Here is a 12,378-nt window from a genome sequence, read left to right as displayed (position 1 = left end):
CGTGCATGAGGACAGACATAATTATGGTTCTCGCGAGCTGGGGATGTCGGAGGCTTGCCATGCAAACACATCGACATTCGCCCGCAGGAAAGTGACGAGCTCGCTTTCCTATTTGCTGTCGAGGGTGGAGCTTATGGTAAAATCTCCCCCCGTGCCATCCTCTGATACATCTCCAACGTATCTATAATTTATGAAGCATTCGTGCTATTTTATTATCTATTTTGAATGATTACGGGCTTTATTATACACTTTTATATTACTTTTGGGATTAACCTATTAACAGGAGGCCCAGCCCATATTGCTGTTTTATTGCCTGTTTCAGTATTTCGAAGAAAAGGAATATCAAACGGAGTTCAAACTTCGGGAGCGTGATTTTTGGAATGAACATGATCCGAGAGACCTGGAGTACAAGCCAAGGAAGCTTCGAGGAGGCCAGGAGATAGGAGGGCGCGCAAACCCCCTTGGGCGCGCCCGCCTGTCTTGTGGGCCCCTCGAGGTCCCCCTGTCGGCGTTCTAGGAACGGGGGTCCCTAGACTTGCCTACCTGTGGCCTGCGGTGTGGCTCAAAGGGGGCCCAGCGCAGCCCATCTTCAGCAACACAAGCTCAAGACCCTCGCGAGGGGCCAAGCCTCGCGGGGCGGACGACAGGGAGCTTCCTCAGGCACGGCCTCATCAGGATGGCTCACGAGGATGCGGAGAGTTCAAGGCAGGGTACCTCGCGAGGTGCCCATGACGCAAGCCATGACGACCAAGGGCGCCAGTCGGGCGCCAGCCCGCGCAGTGTCCTCCTTTCCTCTTTGGTGCAAAGGGAGCAAGCGCACGCGAGAGCATCAAGCAAAGGCATCCATTTCGGTGCAACGAGACCAAGACCAGCCCAACGGAAGGGAGGAAGTCATTGTGGAGCCCAAGCAGGCGTCACCACCAGAGCCTTTGACAGGCGAGGACCAACTTTAGTCAGGATAAGTGTACCCGCTGTTCCCCTTCAAAATGGCCAATTGTTGGCGCCGTTCCCACTCAATATTTGGAAAGAGGCCCACGGCCCTTGCCTATAAATAGGACTAGCCACCCCCAGGGTAGAGGCATCTGGTATTTGGCATACATCTAGAATAGAAAGAGAGAGAGATAGGGCGACTGAACTCCTCCTAGCAGTTCATCGCACCAGTCAAGAATAGACCCTCGCGAGGCTGTTCTCCCTTGTATTGTTCATCATCAGCCCAAGAGGCAATCCACCACACCACACACTAGAGTAGGGTATTACACCACAATGGTGGCCTGAGTGAGTATAAACCCTGTGTCTCTTGTGTTGATCTTTTCGTAGTTTAGGTCCTAGCGATTCAGTGAGGAGCAGGTAGACAGAGGGCGTAATCTCCGCGCGCACCCCAGTGTTCGAACCTGAAGGGTCTGCCGGAACCCGAAATCCGACATTTGGCGCGCCAGGTAGGGGTGCGCCGGGATCCGCCTTCTGCCACTTTGCATCCCGTCGCATCGTCATCACCATGTCCGGTGACCAGGCGGGCAACCTTGATCCCTGGGCGGCTTGGCCCGCCCACGTAGAGCCGCTCGCCCCGGGCGACCCCATGCCCCAGGCAGCTCGCGGTCCGCAGGGCACTGCGGGCCGTGGGCGACGCGGACAGGCCCCGACAGCTCTCACACCGCGACAGACACGGTCGGCAGCAAGGGCCTCCAACCACTCCGCGGCCGCGACGCCGTACACTCATCGGGAGAAGGCGAACTCAAGGGCCGCGCTCACGGTGGCCCAAGAGCTGCTGCAGTGCAGGCTAATGGAAGGCGGCCGCGACGTGCTGCTAGAGCGGGTGGCAGAGCTCCTGGGCTTCGCCGCCTCAGGGGCTCACCCCTTCTGCACTCAGCTCCCGTCTCAGGCCCAGGGCGGCCCGCGCGGGGGCTCCACGCGCACCCGCGGGCTCCAAGGCTACCCCAACACCAACGAAGCTATAAGCATCGGGCTAGCGGCAGCACTAACTCCGCTCCGCGCCAGCGAAGAAGGGCTCGTCGCAATCCACGGCCCCAGTGGGCCGCCGCGCTACCACCCCCAGGTTGGCACATCAAGCAGAGCTGCATGGCACGCGGAGCACTATGGCGCGACCTTCGGGATGACAGCCCCAGAAGAGTACGTGCCTCACATGATGGACCAAGGGCACCCGCGCGAGGGCGAATAGGGCTCGCTCCTCAGCCCAAGCTGGGGGGACGAGGCGCCAGAAGCTGAGCTCTTCCAGGAGTCCCGGGACGGCCCCACCGGCCACTCTAGAACCGACGATTATTGGGTACCACTAATTCCTCAGGAGCAGGCATACGCTAATCATGGGTCGCAGGAGGTGCAGGTCGCCACAACGAGCAGCTGCCCCGCCCCCGCAGTCTCCTACCCCTCAGGAGGAGGGCATCGGGGGCTGCAGGGGAGGGGCGGGGATCCGACATCACCACCGCGGCGTTCGGAGCAAGGCGTTCCCAGGAGGTAGGCCCTCCGCTAGGGAGGTGCCTCAGGGCCTGCCCCTGGCGGAGGACCCGTGGTCGTCGGGGGAACCGCTGGCGACCGCTCTACCCCATCGGCGGCGTCCTGGTTTCCGGTCGTCGTTGATGGCACTAGAGTGTGGCGCAAGGCGGGGCCCTCGTCTGGTGATATGAAGCAAGGCCGGTACTTGTGAAGAAGGCCCAGTGCCTGTGAAGCTCGCCGCCCCGTGATACTCTCACGTAATAATGAGTGGGGCTGTACATGCCCCGGAGTCTCAGGGGTGCCGGTCTCAGGCCCTGGGGCTCCCTCCCACGCCTAGTGGCAGCACTTAGCTCCGCGCTGGTGAGAAGACGACCAAAACTAGACTAGGTGCCGGACGCGGCCTTTTTTCTGCTTTCATTGCTTTTCCCTTGGTTGTTGCTTTCCCCCGCTGGATTTAAGTTGGATTCAAATTTGAGATTTGTGTGTGTTCGAGGAAGGGGTGCTTAGTCTCGTTCGAGCAATCTCTCGCGTTCCGGTTACGACCTCGCCTCAGCTGCCTCCCCTCGTGAGCCCCTCACGAGCCGGGTCTGGCCTAGCTTGCGTGCAGCCCAGACTGCCGCCGTCATATTCTCTCAGGAGGTTTTTTCACTGCAGATCCTACGAATTCGATCAGCAGGCACTCGAGACACCACAGCCTCCCACAAATTGTCTCGGGACCCGCACGGGACAAAGGTAAACTAGTCAGCCGGCTCGTCACCTAGCCAACCACTTGGCGCGGGAATATGAGTAATGTAGCATCCACTAGTACGCTGAACATAAGCTTTACATGAGGGGCACCCCCTCCCAAAATGCTCTTACAACCATCAGGTCGAAAGCCTGAGTTCTATTCATGCAGGGTAAGGAAACAGGAGCAATGCATAGTCAGTCGGATAAATCCCCCAATGCATCCTCAGGAGCACCACCCGAACTGTCGATGGCGTCACTGGCCTCGCCATCGCCCTCTGCGTTGTCACCATGCCGCCCTCGGCGGCGGCCACGATCGCATCATCGTCATCTGAAGCGAAGGCTCTGACAAGAGCGTCCATGTTGTGTTCCACCCAGTCCGCCAGGTCACCCCGGACGGCCTGCGGAACTGGGGCTATGGCGGCGTCGAAGTCTAAGTGAGGATCCATGTTCTGGAGATGGATGAAGACGCGGGAAAAGGCGCGCCCAAGCAGGGCGCGGCTCCTCTCCTCCACCAACCTGTTGGCCCTGACCGACCGCGCCTCCAGCTGCGTCACGATATCGGTGAAGAACTGAAGGTTGCCGGTGTAGTTGATTGTGTGCGGCTCGCCAACGGCCGCCTCGCAGATGTTACCCAAGGCCGTGTTGGCTCTCTCCCGAAGCGTGGTGAGCATGGGGGCATGCTCATGTTCCAGGAGCCGCCGCTGACGTATCTCGTCCGCATTCTGGCGCGCGACGGCCTCAGCCTCGTCCACCCACTGGCGAAGAAGAAGCACCTCGGCACGGGAAGTAGTTGACTCCCCCTGCACCACCTCAAGTGCGGCCCGCAAAGCATCGGCCCGCCGTGTTGCTTCCTCCAGCTTGGCCCACAGGATGGTGGTCCTACCTTCGGCCTCGATCCGGATCAACTCCAACCTCTCCTCGAACTCATGCCCAAGGTTCAGGCGCGCCATCGCCACCCGATGTCCGACCTCCTCCGAGACGCGGGTCTCCCACACGGCGACATCGTCCTCCGCCCGTGTCACCAAGCGATCCCTCGTCTCCAGACGCTCGTACTCGCGTGCACGCTCGGCGGCTTCCAGCATCAGCGCCTCCTCACGCTTTTGGAGCTCCGCCGGGTCGCCGGAGACCACCTTCATCGACGCAAGGGCCGCCTCACGCAGCTCCACCTGCTCCTCCAGCGAGTGGCACCGCGCCAGGAGTTCCCGTGCCCGCTCCTCCGCGGCCTCTCGCCGCCGGTCAGCTTCCTGGGCTTCTTCGATGGCCCAGGAACGCACCTCCCGAGAGGCCGCCAGCGACGCCTTGGCCTCCTCATCGTCGAGATCGCGCTAACGGCACGCGAGGGCGACAGCTGCCTCCAGCTCGCGCCTCTCTGCAACCAGGCGCAGGCCCTCGGCCTCAAGGCGCGCGTCTTCATCAGCAAGCTCTTCACCAAGCAGGCTCATCGCATTAGCCGCCCTCCGGAGATACCCTTGGCGAAGAGCGCGACGCTCCCGGGCGCGCTCGAGTACGTCTTCCACGCCATCATCCGCCCCAAGCAAACGCTAGGGGGCACGAATCAGCGCTCCCCCTCCGGGCAGGGGACTGGGGGCTGGCACCCTTGAGGCGACCGGGCACGCCTCGCCAGAAGCCCGGCCTGGAGCCAATCCATCCCCTAGTGAAGAGCGCTGGGAGTACCCCAGCCAATCACGGTTCATGACCAGACGAGAAGCCCACGGCAGGCTGGCTATGCCACGAGAAGGCTCGCGAAGGAAGGTCGCGAGGCACGCGGGGCCGCGTTGTGCCTTGGGATGGTTCGTCTCTCCAACTAGCCTCACCACAAGGGCCCAGCTGCTTGGAACGATCGAAGACGACAGAGAGGACGGAGGCGAGAGGGATGGCTCCTCAGCCACCTCCGTGAGCTCGGAACGAATGGCCCAGCGGAACAAGGATCAGGAAGGGCAGCAGAAGAATCTGGAGCTGGTAAGGGAGAAGGCTTACTCGTCGATGGCGAAGTACTTCCTGCGCTTCAGCAGGCGACAAGAGTAATCATCACCCAGGGCCTCCCTTCTCTTCCGGAGGGCCTCAAAGTCCACACGGAAGCGACCCAAGAGTTGAGCGCAGGGGTCAACTTGTGACGAGGAGGAAGCACCAAGGCGACCCGCATCAGGGGTGTCTGCCTGATGCGCGCCGCCGGTCGCCTCACCAAGAAGAGCAGCTGGGGCCTCGGAGGCCTCAGCCGCGGGTGCAGCAGGCGGCTGCTCGCCGCCCTCAGCCCCGGCAGCATGGGCCTCAGGGGGCGCTCCCTCATGAGCACTGCCCGGTGCTGTCACCTCGGCGGGGGCACCCTCGGCCTCCAGAGGCTCATGCCTCCCTACTCTGCCACTTGAGGAAGAGTCACCTTGGCCGACTGAAAGGGTGGCCACCGCCACTGGATTCTCGCGAGGCCCCTGGAGGCCAGCGGGGCGCGGTCCCCATTCGTCAAAGACGGGCATCTGATTCACGAACTGTCTCCTGCTCGAACAGAGGTACAACAAGGCTCCCCCTTGCTGGATGCTGCCGGGGTTGGGGTCCCCAGTCAGGACCAAGAGCACCTTCCTCAGTGCTTCGGGCGTCAGGTCCTCTTCCTGGAGCCGCATGCGATCCCCACGGCCGCTGAAGGCCCACATCCGATGAGAATTGCGTTGGAGAGGGGCAACGCAGCGTAGCAGGAACTCCTTCACCACCTTGGGCGCCGTCACGCCGAGCTCCCTCAAGAACTCGAAGCGACGCCAGACAAAGGCGAGCCGGGGGCTCACGAGCGTCTCCTGGCCCCAGCCTGAGTTGGGGACAGCAGGCGAGGATGGCTCCGTCAGTAGGGGCTGGGCACCCCTACGTCCACATACAGCCACCGCTCGCGAAACCCAGGCGCGAGCGGAGGAAGACTGAAGTCAATTCCTTAAGCAGCCGTCTCAGGCACAGCGACGAAGCTCACGCACCCCAAACATTGGGTGGGGTCGACAAGGTGCAAAGAGAAGAAGTGGCGCAGCAAGGCAACCGAAGGAAGGATGCCCATCATTGCCTCACAAACAAAGGCGAATACCGCAATAAGGGTGATGGATCCGGGACCCAGATGCATCATATGGATCTGATAATGGGAAAGCACAGTGTTGAAGAAATCAGAAAAGGGGGGAACCAATCCCGCCCACAGGGCGTCGGCGAAGTATCGGACCTCAGTGGCAATCCTGTCAATGGAGAAGCGGGACGTGGGCCAGGCCGTCGTCCTCCCGCATTCGTTGAAGATGGTGGCCAGGGCTGAGCTGACCTTGCCCATGCCCTCTTTATTGATTATGATTGGCCGATCGACGGCGGGGGCCGCCGCCGACGATGAGCGAGGCGGGAGCATGGGCTTCTTCCCTCTTCCCTTCCTCGGTGGAGCCATGACGGCAGAGGAGGGGGGGGTTCGAGATTGGATTGGATGCGGAAACTGGAGCTCGAGAGGAGAAAGAACAGAGAGCACTCAAGCAACGGAAAAGGGGAGCGGCTGTGTGCGGCTACGAGTCCTCCAAGCATTGCATAAAATAAGGAAGCGTGGGGGAACGGTGCTGCCCACGTCCAATCAACCGGCACGCGGCGCCCAAGGCCGCAGGCTGTTAGGGCCCGCGACGCTTCGCACTTGCCCTTTCGCCTCTCTGCTCTGCCAAGTCTGGGCGCTCCGTGGGCTCGGGGGCTACTGTCGGTGTTCTGGGAACGGGGGTCCCCAAACTTGCCTGCCCGCGGCCTGCGGCGTGGCTCAAAGGGGGGCCCAGCGCAGCCCATCTTCAGCAACACAAGCTCAAGACCCTCGCGAGGGGCCGAGCCTCGCGGGGCGGACGACAGGGATCTTCCTCAGGCATAGACTCATCAGGATGGCTCACGAGGAGGCAGAGAGTTCAAGGCAGGGTACCTCGCGAGGTGCCCATGACGCAAGCCATGACGACCAAGGGCGCCAGTCGGGCGCCAGCCCGCGCAGTGTCCTCCTTTCCTCTTTGGTGCAAAGGGAGCAAGCGCAGGCGAGAGCATCAAGCAAAGGCATCCATTTCGGTGCAACGAGACCAAGACCAGCCCAACAACAGGGAGGAAGTCATTGTGGAGCCCAAGCAGGCGTCACCACCAGAGCCTTTCACAGGCGAGGACCAACTTTAGTCGGGATAAGTGTACCCGCTGTTCCCCTTCAAAATGGCCAATTGTTGGCACCCTTCCCGCTCAATATTTGGGAAGAGGCCCAGGGCCTTTGCCTATAAATAGGACTAGCCACCCCAGGGTAGAGGCATCTGGTATCTGGCATACATCTAGAATAGAAAGAGAGAGAGATAGGGCGACTGAACTCCTCCTAGCAGTTCATCACACCAGTCAAGAACAGACCCTCGCGAGGTTGTTCTCCCTTGTGTTGTTCATCATCAGCCCAAGAGGCAATCCACCACACCACACACTGGAGTAGGGTATTACACCACAATGGTGGCCTGAACCAGTATAAACCCTTTGTCTCTTGTGTTGATCTTTTCGTAGTTTAGGTCCTAGCGATTCGGTGAGGAGCAAGTAGACAGAGGGTGTAATCTCCATGCGCACCCCAGTGTTCGAACCTCAAGGGTCTGCCGGAACCCGAAATCTGACACCCCCGACCGACTTCTTTTGCCTATATATTCCCTTATACCCTAAAACCATTGAAGACGAATATAGATCGGGAGTTCCACCGCCGCAAGCCTCTGTAGCCACCAAAAACATCTCGGGAGCCCGTTCCGGCACCCTGCCGGAGGGGGATCCCTCACCGGTGGCCATCTTCATCATCCCAGTGCTCTCCATGAGTAGGAGGGAGTAGTTCACCCTCGAGGCTGAGGGTATGTACCAGTAGCTATGTGTTTGATCTCTCTCTCTCGTGTTCTCTCTATGGCACGATCTTGATGTATCACGAGCTTTGCTATTATAGTTGGATCTTATGATGTTTCTCCCCCTCTACTCTCTTGTGATGAATTGAGTTTTCCCTTTGAAGTTATCTTATCGGATTGAGTCTTTAAGGATTTGAGAACACTTGATGTATGCCTTGCCCTGCTTATCTGTGGTAACAATGGGATATCACGTGCTCCACTTGATGTATGTTTTTGTGATCAACTTGCGGGTTCCACCCATGAACCTATGCATAGGGGTTGGCACACGTTCTCGTCTTGACTCTCCGGTAGACTTTGGGGCACTCTTTGAAGTACTTTGTGTTGGTTGAATAGATGAATATGAGATTGTGTGATGCATATCGTATAATCATGCCCGCGGATACTCGAGGTGACAATGGAGTATCTAGGTGACATTAGGGTTTTGGTTGATTTGTGTCTTAAGGTGTTATTCTAGTACGAACTCTTGAACAGATCAATCCGAAAGAATAACTTTGAGGTGGTTTTGTACCCTACCATAATCTCTTTGTTTGTTCTCCGCTATTAGTGGCTTTGGAGTGACTCTTTGTTGCATGTTGAGGGATAGCTATATGATCCAATTATGTTATTATTGTTGAGAGAACTTGCACTAGTGAAAGTATGAACCCTATGCCTTGTTTCCTAGCATTGCAATACCGTTTACGCTCACTTTTATCATTAGTTACCTTGCTGTTTTTATATTTTCAGATTACAAAAACCTATATCTACCATCCATATTGCACTTGTATCACCATCTCTTCGCCGAACTAGTGCACCTATACAATTTACCATTGTATTGGGTGTGTTGGGGACACAAGAGACTCTTTGTTATTTGGTTGCAGGGTTGTATGAGAGAGACCATCTTCATCCTACGCCTCCTACGGATTGATTAATCTTAGGTCATCCACTTGAGGGAAATTTGCTACTATCCTACGAACCTCTGCACTTGGAGGCCCAACAACGTCTACAAGAAGAAGGTTGTGTAGTAGATATCAAGCTCTTTTCTGGCGCCGTTGCCGGGGAGGTGAGTGCTTGAAGGTATATCTTTAGATCTTGCAATCGAATCTTTTTGTTTCTTGTTTTATCACTAGTTTAGTTTATAAAAGAAAAACTACAAAAAAATGGAGTTAAGCTTGTCTCATACGCTTCATCTTTTTAATATCTTTCGTGAGTATGATGGAAAGGAAAATTGTGCTCAAGTGCTAGAAGAAGAATGCATTAAAGTGCTTGGTACTAAACCTTTGAATGATGAGCATGATTGCAATGTTGTTAGTATGAACTCTTTGAATATCCATAGTACTAATGATGATTGCACTAGTTATGATGAAAATATCTCTTATAAGCATGTCGATTTTTGTGGAGTAGATTGGGTTTGCAAGTACACACCAAATAGGGAAAATATATATTGCAAGAGCAATAAGTATTTAGAAACTAAAGGGTTGCAAGAAAGTCTTGATGTTTGTGCTGAAAAATTCAATATTTTTCGCGCTCCTTGTTAACTTTGCAATGAACGTGGTCATTTAAATCTCCAATGCAAATTGTTTCATGATTGAATCGTGTCCAAAAACTGTGATAACTTGATTACCCTTGAACATCATAAAGAGCTTAGTCTTCTTTTGGGGTATGAAGAAATGAAACATATGACTGAGGGTATTCCAAAATATAATCTTGATAGATTTCTTGATTTTGATCTAGAAAAGATTTATTTGTATTGTGCGGTGAATTGCATAGAAAATCCTTATATTGCCAATTACATAAAGAAAAGAAAGCAAATAGAAGATGATACTAATGAAAGGGAAGAGACTTCCCAATCCCCTCCTATTATTTCTTATGATGAATCAGGTAACGAGGAGCAGCTTTCTATTCAACCAATCTTATCTATAAGGAGCTCAAAGAAGAAGGTTGAACCCACACATAATGTGAAAAGGAAAAGAAGGAGCAATAAAGGTAAAAAGGTATCCCTCCCAAATGATGTTGCTCCTACTACTCATTGTGCTGATGATAATTGCTATACTATTGGTGCTATCCATACTATTAATGATGAGAGTGATTATGCTTATGATATGAAAAGGCCCAAGCTTGGGGAAGCTATGTTTGATGAGGATGACATATTTGAGAATATATTTGCTGAAATTAATGTTTGTCCCAAGCTTGGGGATGCTACGTTTAATGAAGATGCTATTTTTAGTATCCCAAGTTTTGATATACAAAGTTGTTATGATGATAGCATGCCTTTTACCTATGATGATTATATTGATGAAAGTGGGTTTGGAAGAGTGTCAACTCTAGGAAGTAGTGATCCCACTATTTTGGAGGATGTTGAATCTTATAATATTTATGAAAGTGGATTTGGAAGAGTGTCAACTTTATTTAGTGATGATTCCACTATCTTGGGAGAGGTTTCAATCGATTATGATGAGAACGAAGTTGCTACTTATGATGATTATTGTGATGAAACTTATGCTATAAAAAGTAGTGATGATTATAAAACTTGTCATGATTATGATTACCCTTTTTCTGAACATTACTCTTTTAATGTGGAAACAATTTATAGTATTCAAGTCTCTTATGATACTCCCACTTTTCTGAATGAGAAGAATTGTGCTTATGTGGAGAGTAGTAAATTTTCTATGCAAGTAGATCATGAAAAAAATGCTTTAGGTGCTGGTTATATTGTTGAATTCATTCATGATGATACTGAAAATTATTATGAGGGAGGAACATATGCTTGTAGGAATTGCAATAATGTCAAGTTTCCTCTCTATGTGCTTCAAGTTTTGAAGCTATGCTTGTTTTACCTTCCTATGCTAGTTGATTGTTGTTCCCATAAGTTGTTTGCTCACAAAATCCCTATTCGTAGGAAGTGGGTTAGACTCAAATGTGCTAGTCATATGCTTCATGATGCTCCCGTTATGTTTCAATTCTTATCTTTTATGTGAGCATCATTGTCATCATCATGCCTAGCTAGAAAGGCATTAAAGAAAAACGCTTGTTGGGAGACAACCCAATATTTACCTTTACTGTTTTTGTGTGTCCACATTATTATGATATTGTAGTAATCATGTCTTATAGGTTTTGTTTCAATAAAGTGCCAAGTAAGACCATTAGGATAGCTTACGATGATAGTTGTGTTGATCCTGCTAAGAATCAGAAACTTTTGCACCCAGTAAATTAGTTTTGTTAATTCACAGAAATGTGCTTCTGATCTGATTCTTTTTGCTATGGATTGGTATGAATCGGTTAGGACTTCCTAATTTGGTAGGATGTTTGGAGTTCAGAAGTATATGTTTGATACAGATTACTACAGACTATTCTATTTTTGACAGATTCTGTTTTCTATGTGTTGTTTGCTTATTTTGATGAATCTATGAGTAGTATCGAAGGGTATGAACCATAGATAAGTTGGAGTACAGTAGATATTAAACCAATATCAATTTAGAATGAGTTCATCACAGTACCTGAGTGGTGGTTTTATTTTCTTATACTAACAGAGCTTACGAGTTTTCTGTTGAGTTTTGTGTTGTGAAGTTTTCAAGTTTTGGGTAAAGATTCGATGGACTATGGAATAAGGAGTGGCAAGAGCCTAATATTGGGGATTCCCAAGTCACCCCAAGGTAATATTCAAAGACAACCAAGAGCCTAAGCTTGGGGATGCCCCGAATGGCATCCCCTCTTTCGTCTTCGTCCATCGGTAACCTTACTTGGAGCTATATTTTTATTCACCACATGATATGTGTTTTGCTTGGAGCGTCATTTTCTCTTGTTAGTATTTGCTTGATGTTATTTAGAATAATTTTTTGCATCTTTAGTTTCAATAAAAATCTCAAGGATAGCCTTTACCATGCTTATTTTGCTAGTATACATGTTGCTGTTTTAAAACAGAAAGTTTACCGCTGTTGCAAAAATTCCCCAGAAAAGTCAGAGAATGGTATAATGTTGAAACTTTTTGCATATTTATATCTTATAAATCTTCTACAACGTAGTATTTTTCTCATAATTTTTGGAGTTAGGAAAGTATGATGAATCTTGCATTCTTTACAAGCTATACTGTTTTGGCAGATTGCTGTTATGTTTGCATTGCTTGCATATGCTTGCGTGCTTAATGATTCTATTTGAGGATAGGAGTACTAAATATGCAGAGGCATTTAGTATGAAATGTTGAATAATAATTTTAGTGATTTGGTACAGTAGAAAATGATAAGGTTTTGCATTGGTTTATACTAACCTATCTCACGAGTTCTTGTTGAGTTTGGTGTGGATGAAGCTTTTGATAAATAGGGAAGCCGTGATATAGAAGGAATTAAGGAGA

Source organism: Triticum aestivum, chromosome 1B (genome assembly GCF_018294505.1).
Source record: "Triticum aestivum cultivar Chinese Spring chromosome 1B, IWGSC CS RefSeq v2.1, whole genome shotgun sequence".
In the NCBI taxonomy this organism is placed as follows: Eukaryota; Viridiplantae; Streptophyta; class Magnoliopsida; order Poales; family Poaceae; genus Triticum; species Triticum aestivum.
Note: the sequence above shows the minus strand (reverse complement) of the source record.